This window comes from Coccinella septempunctata, chromosome 5, assembly GCF_907165205.1.
Source record: "Coccinella septempunctata chromosome 5, icCocSept1.1, whole genome shotgun sequence".
Lineage (NCBI taxonomy): Eukaryota > Metazoa > Arthropoda > Insecta > Coleoptera > Coccinellidae > Coccinella > Coccinella septempunctata.
Genome location: NC_058193.1, coordinates 24,512,308 through 24,525,978, shown reverse-complemented (window position 1 = coordinate 24,525,978; position 13,671 = coordinate 24,512,308). Strand labels below are relative to the sequence as shown.

The 13,671-nt window shown below is 34.5% G+C and overlaps 1 protein-coding gene across 3 annotated transcripts in view; it reads right to left on the bottom strand.

The window, feature by feature from the left end:
• LOC123312742 (GATA-binding factor C) overlaps nucleotides 1-12,796 on the bottom strand; it is a 114,223-nt gene extending 101,427 nt beyond the window's left edge. The window contains exons 1-2 of one of the 3 annotated variants that reach the window (XM_044897209.1): nucleotides 12,650-12,796; nucleotides 11,018-11,086 (exon numbers count right to left, since the gene is read on the bottom strand). The gene's annotated coding sequence lies outside the window, so the exon portion shown is untranslated. The remainder of the gene's footprint in view (nucleotides 1-11,017; nucleotides 11,087-12,649) is intronic. The other 2 variants (XM_044897206.1, XM_044897207.1) reach the window with 2 other exon arrangements.
• Nucleotides 12,797-13,671: the final 875 nt, after the last annotated feature.

The window sequence follows — 13,671 nt, the reverse complement described above, 5'->3', positions numbered from 1 at the left end:
CACTTCAACTTCTCAAAGTTGAATAGGGGAGAGGGGTGGGTGATACTTCATTTGAAAAGTCTTGAAAGCCTCTTCACAACGGTGTACATATGAAAACGCAATTTTGATAAACCTTCATCGCCAAAAATGAATTTTTTACCTCAAGTGAACTACCTTGAATATTGGAATTTTTTACAGAGTACAAGCCCATTTTTATTAAGCTGTTTTAAAAAACAAATACAGGGTGTATTTGAAGGTGAGGCTTTTTTTCAACAGAAAGTAGAACTGGCTAAACGAAGCTTTTCACCAAAAATCACCTAACCAAAACATTCAAAATGACAAAGCTTAAAAAAAAAATTGAAAATGATGACTGGAATAGATACTAATACTACCCTAGACCATTTGTTAGCTGACTTATCGTAAAGCAGTAGGAAAACAACTTATTTCCTGATTCGACCATGTGGTTTCGTTTAGGATATTGGCTCGTTCGATATTTACGTGGTAATGAAAATGGAAACTTAGGATTGCCGAATTGTTCTCATAATTTTTTAGTAACTTACACGATTTTACGAAATGACTCATTTCGATACCAACTGACAGAAGAGACTTAGGACACAAGTGTAGAAAATAGAATAATACTTCAAAATCTCACCAATAATATTCGTCTAAATTATTCATGAATTTTTTCACAATGGGTATCACAATCTTCTCATTCGAACATTCCAAATGGGATGAAATGGGGAAACATCATAGCACTTTTCCAACATAACTAACATAAGCACTTTTAAGAATTTGCCTCCACCCAATTTAGGGTGAAAAAAATTTCACCCTAAATTGCACGATACAACAATTATGATTCTCTCAAAAGTGACCAGATGCATCTTATCCGATGAACTTGGTACTGAACCTCTCATTGTCCAGCCATATGTTTATGTTTTGTTTCTTTTTTGCGATGCTGGAATCACCTTCCACAGTCCCGTACTTGAAATTCAATGACTTGTTGTCGAACTTCTAGGCGTTGTATCTCAGGCATCTTGAATATTTTATGTAGACAATTTTTGGTGAAATGACTTATTTTGATGAGTTCTACCCTGTACCTATATTTCCTCTATTCGAATAAATGAAACCGTTTGTCTCCAACTTTCATCATCATTTTTTTATATAGCCCTTTGAAACTCGTCAATAGGTTTTCCCGCAAAACCTATAGCTTATTTTGAAGGTTGGAAAGCTTGGAAAAACTTCAGTGTTGGGTTTCCAGGAAGGGATATCTCATGATGGAAACTTATAATAGCTTCATCTTTTCATCTAGAATAGAACAAATAAATATAACTGTTTTGTTTTGCGTATAATAGTTGTAAAAATAAAAAATTAAAATTTTGCGTAAAAAAATGTGAACTTCTAGTGAAGAAAACGATCTAGTGAAGCGAAAGATCGACATATGGAAGTGTAGTTATTTACTTGTTCCATTTTGGATGTTTCAGATGCAATAGTTTCAGCAAAATATTTTATTTCCTCTGTTTAAAAATTAAACAATGAAGTATAGAATTGAAATCTTTCCATGATACAGAAATACTTGCCTCTTAACAAATTCACACCACTATCAATATTTATGTTAGCAATTCCTCAATAATACCTACCCAAATATCGCTGACTGTCCAATTCCGACCATCCATTGAACATCAAATTGATAACAATTACTGTTCAGTTTGAGATAAAATCAATTCGTAGTGATTTACAAGGAATTAGCATACGCTGGTAATAACAGCATTATCTAATCATGCCCACTACGTATCATTAATTAATTCTCAATTAATTAATATCTAACTCCAAGATCTGATTTATAATCGGGAAAGCTGCGTTGGGACGGGACAAGGGATGGGCCATCATCCCCTCGCCTCGTGATAATAAAGCCGGGAGAAAATTCAATTTAAGAGTGGAATATTTTAGAAAGTTCTTTCCTGGTAACGATAATTGACTGCTAACATTGTTTACCTCCGATATTAGTTTTCGGGGGATGGCCAGATGGCAGTTGGAAGATTCTCAACCAGCAACGTTTGGAATTTGAGAGATATAACAATTAGGGTAAATCAAAAAGATAGAATCGGAAAGAAGGATAATATTTAGAGGGACACTATACAAATTCAAACAAGCGCTGACATTCAGTCATTTAATAAAATATTTTTTCAAAGAATCTAATAACGTGTTCACTAAAAGAAATTGTAAAATAAAAATAAAATAAATAATATAAAATAATAAAATAAAAGAAAATATCTACTACTAAGATAAACAGATTGAAGAAACTGAAACTAACGAGCAATTTTCTAAACTTGAAACTGAATTACTAGATTTTTACTATATCATCCTCAAGTTGGTGAACTTATATTGTAGATATTGCATTGTAGAGATATTGTAAAATTTATATAATTCAGCTTCTAATTTATTTTTGGATTTCCATTAAGTCTCATCAATTCAATAACAATTTTTTTTTCATTTTTCATTTTATATGAACTACATGTATTCTGGTAAAAACTCTCCATTATACTGATTCTATTTCTATGTGAATGTTTCTACTTTTGTTGAAATCGCCATCTAACAAACTACAAGATAAATTTTATAATTTAAAAAAAACTTGAATTTTCCAATAGAAAGATTGCAAATAAATTGACGGCGAAAACTGTCAAAATTTCCAGCCAAAACAATTTCATATTTTCAGTAAAATTCTACAAGTATTCAATTTGCCGAATTCAATAAAAAATTCCATCATTTTACCCAAAAAATGTTAATAGGACCGAAGCTATTCTTTCTCAAACTCACATAAAATTATATGTTGTACTCTTCTAGATATTTTCATGAGAATCGTTTTCAGTGTATTATCCGGGATGCCTAAAAAATCAAAAATATTTTCAAATTTTCTTCACTTCCGATTATAAAGAAAGTAGATATCAACTTCGGGTTTTCTCAAAGGACAATACATAAATGACCACATTTTGGGATTCCCATCTAATTTCAATGTAAATTTGTCGTATGATTTAACTGATATTCCTAAGCTTTTCCAGATTTATTTGAGATTATTCTATAAATTTTTTATTCAAATTTTGGCGGAAAAATTCTACAGGACGTTCAGAAATACACAACGATTTTGATTTGAAATCAAAAACTTTGTCAGTTCAAATGGGAAACCCATTTTTTCTAAATCAAATTATGATTGTATTCCAAAAAACATATGAACAATGTGGTATCATACCATATGCGCGAAAGTGAATATTTCAAGATATTGAAGGAAAAAATCTCATCCTTTTAACCTTAGAGGGCAACTAGGTCATCTTTCTGATTATCTCGAATAGATGATAAGCACAAACATCTGGAAATCTTGGGAATATCGGTAGAATCATATGAGCGGAATCACAAAAAAAAATGGATAGGGAATCTAAAAATGTGAATTTTATTGAGCATGATGCCGTTTGAAAAAACACCAAATTGATAATTGAAAAATTGGCTACTTCCGGTGTAACCTGAACCAAAAAATATGAAAATGAATCTCATGAAAAAAATACCTTGAGTAGTTATTCGTATAATTTTGGGATAGGTTAAGAAATAATGAGATTCTTTTATGTTTCTTCATGCATCATTCAACTGTGATTATTTTGGAAGTTCGTTGAGCCTATGAAACGAACGTATGGTACTAAAAACTTATGATGAAAAAATTTATGAATCATAATATAGTCCCCCAGTTTACAACACAAATTAGTAGTACAATATTCAGAATTTATTTTTCAATAGACGCCTATTATTTAGATGATGATGTGAGCATCAAGAAACGGTCTGGAACAATGTTTTCTAAACGATTCCTGACGTCACTGCTTGGCTAAATAAATCCTATATAGATTAGAGTGATGCTCTTTTAAAAAATTTAAAAATCATAAAGTAATTCAATATGAGTTAGTTTATAGTTTGAAGGGGTTTAAATATGAGTGAGTATTTCGGCAAATGAAAGCTGTAATTATAGAATTCGGATGCGTTTGGTAAAATTGCCTATAGCTATACAGGGTGAGTCAACCATTGAACTCAATAAAGAAATGATTACGACAAGCGAGGTATTTCTGAATCAGAATTTCATGTGGCTTCAGAATATTATATAAAAATTAGGTATTTCCATTTGGAAAGAAGGGTGGTTTCGTGTTTCACTATTTTCGAACCACTCTATATAGTCAAATATAATTTTAGTTTAGCACTAATTAGAGTAGATTGAATCATTCTCTCAGTACAAAATATCTAAGAGTTATCAACGGATCGAGCAGCCCGTTTTACTACACCCCTTTAAAATGAAAAATAAACAAAATCTTGAAATCATACGGGTTTTTCTCTCGAAAAATATTTTACTAGTAGATTTTTGAGGTCAAAAGAAACTCTTTTTTTTACCTTATTTTCCGAATCGGCTCGTTTTAAAATATACAGGCTGTTGAAAACGTTAATTTTAGTTCTATCTCACAAACGGTTTTATCGAATGAAATTAATTTCGGAATATTGTTTTTCATTTATTTAATTAATCTTTTTCGAACACAAGATATCACCCACGTCTTCCAGTTTTCTCATTATGACCATTACGTACCATAAAAATTCCAAAAATTCGAAGAACCCAACTCTTGAAACTGATTTGGTCATTATCTGAGAATATCTGAACGTTTTGTAAAATAAAAGTATTCTTCATATTTTCTCGTATGATGCGCTGTTTTCGAGAAATTTGATGTTCAAAAATAAAAAATATCTTTGAAATTCGAAAAATTGGGTACTTCGACCGAATGCAACTCTTTTCAAAAGACCCAAAGGATAGTTATAGTGATTAGTGTCACAGATTGAGCTAGTTATTCTGAAGGTACTTTTGTTTTCTAGGGGTGGTTTTTCAACAGCAGAAAAAATAGTTTAAGAAAAAAGTGTTTCTTTTGACCTCAAGAATCTACTGTCAAAATATTTGTAGTAGTCAAAGAGTCACCCTGTATACCTAGGTTAATAATATTTAGTCTAAATCTGTTAACAAATTTTGCATTCAATTAGGTATATGTTATGATATTTACGCGCAAGATTTTCCCACCAGTTAAAATTTTAATTCACTCCTGCATGCTAATGAGCACTCTAGGAAATACATAGATATAATAGCTTTGTTATAATTGTTATGCCTCTCTGGTCCGGAATAATACATATGTAAGCGAGGATCCTTTGTACGAACAAATTTGTGGCATTGTGAACTGAGCAGAACTGACATAAAAGAACACTACAGTCACATAAGAGTATATGGGTGCCGGGTGTGTAGTGCTTCCTAACTTATCAGTTAATCTAACGTGTTATCTCGCAGATGCATCTCTTTATCCCTGGTTCGAATTGGGATGGAGATGTCAAACACAAGGATTTCATATACCTAGTGGAAGGAGAGAGAGACCTTGACAATGTTTAATGCAAGGCTGTTTGATTCGATTGTTCATTCCTCGAAACATGTTTTTCATGGAGGAATATTTCGATGTGATCCTGCAGGAAAATCTGTGTTTTATATTTTTTTCGAAATTTGAATGTGTTATGTTTCCGAAATGCATTTTTGCCTGCTTGTTCCTAGTAGAGCGTTATCCTGTGATGAATTTTGTGTTACTTTAGAGTTTAGAATTTTAAGTCCGAAATGGTTTCGAACGATTGGTTGGAACCGTGATGAAAAATTTGTGGTCAATGTCGATAAGGCCCTGCCGTTTGTAATGAACAATCTAAATTCCTAAATAAAAAAGCTAGAGACTTGAAATTTTCGGAGTAGAGCGTTAAGGAGAGCTATTCGCTGGTATATGTCAATAACGCATCTCAATTTCCCTTAAAATGGAGAGTGAAGTGTCATGATTTGTAGTTTCTTTAACCTCCTCACTTCACTTCACTTCATAGACAAAGCAAATGTCAATGTTTGAAACTGTTTGTTCGAATTTCCATCTGAGTTTTAGTTTGGCGAAATTGGCCCTTAGTCTCCAAAAGCTAAGGTCAAGTTCGTAATTTTTTTTTCGTTGACTTGACCAAAAAATCACATTTTACGTACTAATTTCCGAACGAAAAGACGACTACTTTTGAAGACAAGTACTTTTCGTCCGCAGACACTTTTCGTCCGCAGACACTTTTCGTCCGCAGACACTTTTCGTCCGCAGACACTTTTCGTCCGCAGACACTTTTCGTCCGCAGACAATTTTCGTCCGCAAACACATTTCGTCCGCAAACACATTTCGTCCGCAAACACATTTTGTCCTTCTCTTAAGCAATATTAGATCCCAGGACGATCAAATTAGGTACACACACATCAATTCTTTTCAATATTCAGCCATATTTATAAGTCCCATTTCATTTGCAGTACTTTCATTTTGAGTCTGAATGAAAATTTTTGAGAAAATTACGCAGTTCTTTAAAGAAGAAATATCGAAAAAATATAATATTATTTGATTGAATCAGTGAAAAACCTTACCTAACCTAACATAGTAATATGGTTGGCACGAAATCGTAGAGGAAATAATCAAAACTTCAAAACTTCAACATAGTAATATAGTTTTCAACTTAGAATTTTTTCTTAGAGCTGAACAGCGTCCTGTACTCAGTGGTGTCTCCATGGTTATGACTTCAAAGAAGCTTGCAAACTACCCTGATTTGTCAATGCTTTCTACCTCTGAACCATAGCCGTCTTTGTATACTAAAGCTACATCTACTGGGTGTCCCGAAATTGATGCAAAAGTTAACTACGGATTTCCGAGACAAAATTAGGACACCCCTATTTTTGATGTTCCCTTTTTCGTAGTCAGAGCCCCCTGCATTTTGCCCCTAAAAATAGTTTTTTCTTTTTGTCTCCGAATCCGATCATTCGAAAATCAATTCGAATTTGGTACACAGTTCTTCCTATTTTTCTGATGGACCCTCTTGAAACACTTCTTTCAGGGCTATAATATCAACCAACTACAATTGGAACCACTAAAGACATTATCCACGTACCTATTTGAATTCGCAGTTTTATAATATACGAAATCTCATACTTCCATAGTGACAGTGCTACCTATTTTGGCGATGGACCTCCAAGATACTTTTTTCTGGGCCACATGAACGTCTTTGGTGCCACCGCGTATTTTAAATCCTTGAAAATTATACAACCGTTAGAAAACCCATTCGATTGAAAAACTTTCTCGTTTCTTCCAATTTTTTCATGAAACGCAAGATTTCCGAACAAAATGTGATTAACAAGTACAGAATTCTATACTGCTCTAGAATTGTTTTTCTCAAAAATCTGGCGTTTCATGAAAAAATTGCAAGTTACAAGAAATGTTCTCAATTTAACAATCTTCAAGAATTTCGAATACCCGGTTTATGTTTAGTGGCTCCAAGGAGATTCATCGCTAAAATAGGTAGCACTATGAGATTTTGCATATTATAAAACTGTGTAGGTAATTTATTCTGTTATTTTCGAACGACCGGAGATAAATAAATAATAAATAAATTTCTTTATTTAGGGGGACATTCACGAGCCTGTTACTTCGAAAGATAGGCCCTCCTGGCCAAAATTAAGGTCTCTTAATGTGTGACCATTTTTGGTTGCATTTATTCCGGGACACGCTTTATAGAAGGCTGATGCAAACGGAGTGATTGAACTGATAGAAGAGCCTGTACGATTTCCCAAGTCACGCTGATATTTCGGTACCTCATGAGTTGACGGACGTCTTGGAGAATTTGCGAGCCGAATTTTTTAACGATGAATAACGATTCAACAGCTTATTAAACGGATATCTGCCAGCCGCAAAAAAAAAGTATGACGGGAGGAAGTCATTCGATCAGATGCAACTCTGGTTCCGCCCCCCATGAACGGTACTCCAGTCGTCTTCGCGGACATCGCCCATCATCTTACAAGCCATGAAATTGCAATATATCCATAAATTCAAGCCCGATTGGCAATTTCGACCACCTAATTATAAGCGAACACTTTTTCGTTTTGGATATTAAACCACTCAGCGGGGCCGATATCCCATCAACGGCTAGGACTGGAAAAACAAGGACGTGCTCTTGGATCTCTGGCAGTCACAGCTGCCGCGCCTGCAGCAAGCGGAGAGGCGATAACATCTAGACCGCCCTTATGTATTCACCAAGATTTGAAAGAGATCGTTGATAACATTCTGGGCCCGTGTTTTGGCATGACAGTCCGCATGATAACGAGTACGGGGCCCTACAATGACGGGTCTCGAACAACACTGCACTCTGGCGGTGCTCTATGGTCAGGATGAGGTCCCCGACCCGTTTGATGTGAAGACGGAACTGAACTCTGGGCCTTTATGCTGATTCCCTGTCGCCTATGTCTGTCTATGCGACTTCATTTGGGCAGGAGCTGTCGATTTGATGACTCGAGTGTTTTTGCTCAGGATTATTCTTCTTCTATGATCTGCTGATTATCTGTATCATCTGTTTCCATCTTCCATATAAATTAGTGGTTTCTGACGTAAGAAAAAACTTTTCGCGTTAACTGACCACTAAAACGGTGTACACCCCTCTTAATAATAAGAGCAGTGGAGTACTGGTACCCCCGCCTCCCCCTATTGAAATTATCAAGTAACAAATGACTACGAAAATAATTCCAATAAGTATGTGAAGTGATAAATAAAAAATAAAAGATGAAATGCCACTAAAATGAGATGAAAAATACCTCTAGTCAGTTACAACTACATTTTGCTCTTTCAGGTACCTCGTCTACGATTTGTGATTCGTTACTGACTAATTATTGTTTTGATTTTTATTCTTGGGATTGCGGCAATTATTTGAATTGCGAACTCTTTTTTTCGTACTCGAGTTCTCCAGATTTATTTATCTCTTCATCGGGAGAACTACAATGCATTAACTACTTAATATAAATAATATAAATGAATATTATAAAAATCTTACACTGCAGTTCTCCTGATCAAGATGAGATAAATAAATTTTGAAAGCTCGAGTAACAAAAATGATGCAATCCCACGAATAAGATCAATTATCTTTTTTACTATACACAAAAAAAAATTTTTATTTCCCAAATATGTGTTTCACCATGGAGTATTAACTGCCGGTTGAATATTCAAGTCATAGCTGGTTTTTCGTCGACCTCGACAACAAATGACATTTTACGCACCAATTTCCGAACGAAAGTAGACAACTTTAGTCCGCAGACAATTTTCGTCCGTAAACTCTTTTCATCCGCTGTCGTGAAATGAGTCATTTTCGTGAATCCTCGATTTAATAAAAACATAAGGGCCTCTTATAGTTTACCTGTCATTTGCGGTTGTCGAATTGATGGTTTACGAAATCCTTGTCCCTTAAGATGGAATTCTATTTATGAATCCAGCTTATGATGAAATGAGACCACCATACTCCAACCTGCTGATAACAAGTGTGAAGTAAAGACTTCCCAATACCTTCAGGTCGTCAAACTCCTTAGAGCACCTAAACACAAAACCCAGCATTTTACAAGAGGAGGCACTGAGTTCCTCGATATGGGGTATGAATCTCAATTTAGCATCTAAAAGCACTTTTCCAAATTCAACGTTAGTCCATTAATCAGACACCAATCCCAAACCAATTGCAAACTCTAGTGAAGCAGCCTCAAATAATTTACACGCATCCTCAAGAACAGCTTCAAATCATCGGCATACGCCAATGCCATGCATCACAAGGAATTCAACAGATCGTTTATGAACACCACAAATAATAATGGATCAAGATTAGACCCCTGCGGAACTCCAATTTCTAAGACATATTCAAAAGATACAAAACCATTATAGAACACAAAATTGATTCTATCACTCAAGTAAGAACTAATCAACTTCAAGTAAGCAGGGCGAAAACCGAATGAAGAAAGTTTGTTCAACAGGATCTCATGATAAACAGAATCAAATGCCTTTGAAAAATCGGTATAAATCACATTAACCTGACCATCATCATCATCCAGGGACTCGGCAACAAACTGTGATAGAGTAGCCAAATTGGTGATTGTCGATCTACCTCTCACAAAACCATGCTGACCTGCAGACAAGTGGTGTTAACACCGTGAAACATACTTCTATAAAGTACTTCCTCATAGACTTTTGCGAAATTGGAGAGCAGAGAGATAGGCTCATTATATCTACGAGGAAATATGAAGGATACTTTTATTCCACTGGACGTCCAAATATTCATTAGATAGCGTCCAACTCAGTTTCAAGAGTTGGGTTCTTTGAATTTTTGGTATTTTTATGGTACGTAATGGTCATAAAGAGGAAACTGAAAGACGAGGATGATATCTTGTGTTCGAAAAACTATATTCCGAAACTCATTTCATTCGATAGAACCGTGTGTGAGATAGAACTGAAAATAACATTTCTTATGATTTTTCAACAGCCTGTATCTCTTAAACAGAGCCGATTTTGAAAAAATTGTAAAGAAAAAATGGGTTTCTTTCGACTTCAAGGATCTACTATTAAAATATTCGTACGAGTCAAATAAATTATATTTCATTTCGCCAAGATGATTTTAGATCAGTACGAAATTGATATGAATCTCACGTTGCTCAATCTGTCGTCAAATAAGAATACTTCAATCCGACACCAAAGCAAGAAACCAACCACCCAACCGTGAGATACCTCGAACGCATAAAAGAGCCGTGTACCATTTCTCCCATGGATTTAGTGGTAAATCACTGTCACTTCTCACATTTTCGAACCGAATTCACGGCCCAGAAAACATCCTCGCAAAATAAGAACATAAGCACCGTAAATAGTATAAATAAAAGCTAAACCGTCAACATAAAGAAGCAGTCAAGAGCCTACTGAGAAGGTACATAATAATACCGGGACAAAAAAAAGGACCACAAAATAAGAGATGGACCATAATAATGGAGTGCGAAAGAATGTATTCTTTCAAATACCCTACATTTGATGCTAAGCTTCACGGTAGCACAATATTAATCCCGAATTTTGACAGTTGCACAAAGCGAATAATTAAGTCTTAGTGAAAACATTCGTATACAATGGTGCAGACTTACCTGCAGGTTGAACACGGCGCCAGAAGATGCGTCGAAACCCTTCAGTGTTAAGCGTGGCGTTGAAACACCCTTAAAACATAATATGTCTTTTATGTTTTTTATTATACGCAATAATGATAGATCCATCAAATTTTTACGAAAAATTCAGCCATATCATCCGATCTAAATGACGGATGACTGTGGATTACAAAGAGCTCAGTTCATTCAGAAAATAACTAACGAATAACTGCCAAATTGGAAAGTGTACTTTTCCAATCGGGCACCCACATATATTTTATTCAAGAGGGTACAAAAAGAGAACAACATCGTTCTTGAGCTTCAGAACAATCTTAGAAAAGAAGGGGGTACAAGAACACGAAATATAAAATGTGGTCAAATATCATATTTCCCACTACCTGTACGAGAATGTACATGTAATTTTTTTTTAAATGGCAACCCATATTTTTTTCTGTTCATTATTTGAAACTAAAAGCTAACAAAAAAATGTGTAAATACTGATCAGAGAAAAAAATTTGGGTTGCCATTTAAAAAAATGAAGATTTTGATGAATTTCTGTTTTGATAATGGATCTACGTTTTCGTGGACCCTGTATATAATATGGTTTTTTACAGCAAAAATTTTGAGTGTTTCATTTCTTGACTACACACAGTCCAAATTTGAATCAGTTACATAGAATAGCGACGGAGCTGTAGTCATTTATGTAAGTACCTCAAACTGTCAAAATATCAATAAAAAGTCAAATTTCTCGAAAACAGTTGAAAATTCAGACATAGTTGTGCCATCAAACTTTTGTTCAAATCCAACAAGGAATTCGAAAATGTGAAAATATATGGGGTGTTCCATTTGAAATAACGAAGTTGGTAGCTATGTAGAAGAAACGAAACACCTTGTATAGTTCTAAATAATTTCAGGAGATGCTCTACTCAAAAAGAGTAGACTACACACTTGTATGGATGTCACACAAAAACCTTCAGCAAATATTGACTAAAGTTAGACTGCCATCAGAACCGCACTTCTGATATGTTGACGGTTTTCAATTATTAAAAAAAAAGAAAATAATGATTTAGCCCAAATAAATATTCTATTGATTGTACTTTTTGGTGATTCATGTTTGGAACATAACTACAATCCTAATAATATCTAGGAGTTACTACTCTGATTCCCCGCATTAACAATAAGGGTTGAAAGGGGTAAAAGAATCAGCCTCTCTACTTTGAAGCTTTGAAAGAAACACTTTATAAACTAATTGGTCGATAACTACTAAGATCTGAAGAATTCTTTCCACGTTTTGAAATTTCTATGACTTTCGCTTTTCAGAACGTTGCCGGAAAATTGCCAGGATTTATAATATTTCAGAATGTATTATATTTATAAAAAGATAACAACTAAGACAAGGCCCTTGTTTAATAATTGTGCCCAGTCATAAATTCCAGGATGGTTTTAAGGATGTATATGCAGTTTCCGAACCATTTTTGAGTTGGGTATTGAATTCTAGATCAGTTCAACCTATTAAATTCATTTTGATATTTATATTTCACATTTTTCTGCTTTTATTTTCTTTCTATTTGAGATAAAATTTTCTGGTAACAGAAGAATCAATGCCGTTTACGTTCAGTTTGTTGAGATACCCACCTGTCATATAATTTTGTACACTCACTCACTGAACACAATGTATGAAGAAACAAACAAACAATTTCAATAAGTTAGGAATTCTTTTCACTCTCAAATTAATGACAGTCGGGTTGCATCGTATAAAATAACATGTCCAGTATGTACGTATACATACACTGGAATATGAACAACACCTTCGGATCGAATATTCAATCCATATATTCTCCAGATGGAGGTGCGTTTTTTAATCCCGTGGGTTAAGCGGAAAACATATATCTTCGGGATGATTATGAAATTACAAGAAACTCTGAAGTGGACGGAACCAATCCTCCATTCAAGCGCGCTATAGGTGACATATTCGTTCAATTTGTCAATTCCGAATTTCTTTTATCCTCCCAAGAGTGGCCATGAAGTGTGTGGTCTTGTAGGCTAAGAACACGCTGCGTTTGGTCACTATTTTGACAATGAGGCAATTATGGACGGAGGACCTTCCCACTGGGACACTTTCACCTTGACAGATGATTTATACCCGGGCTTTATTAAATTATCAACCCCCAGAGACAGCCACCCCCTATTATTTGGAACATCTGTAAGTGTTTGTGTTTTATTCATGACTTGTCAGTTTGTTGGGACACTACAATTTTGCTGATGGAGATGAATACATATATAGAACGATGATCGATAATATGCATATTTGTATGGATTTTTCCATTTATCAAAGAGAAAATGATAAGCTTGAATTGATATAATATAATAAGTACATTCATGAAACCATTAAGGCAATTCTCGTATCAGAAAATACTTCTGCCCTTCAACGAGTTTAGTGATAATTTGTTTCAAACCCTCAAAGAACTATCAACCCCCTACTTAGTTGTTCCTCGTTAAAAGCTGAAAATTAAAAAGAAATCTCACTTGAACACTTTTCATGAAAAAATTAACTTTGATTAATAAAGAGTTGCGAAAAAATGTAAGGGGTGATTCCTTATCAAAAAATAGAATGAGCCTTTCATATAATTATTTTTTTTTCGAACAGCATCTGCTGA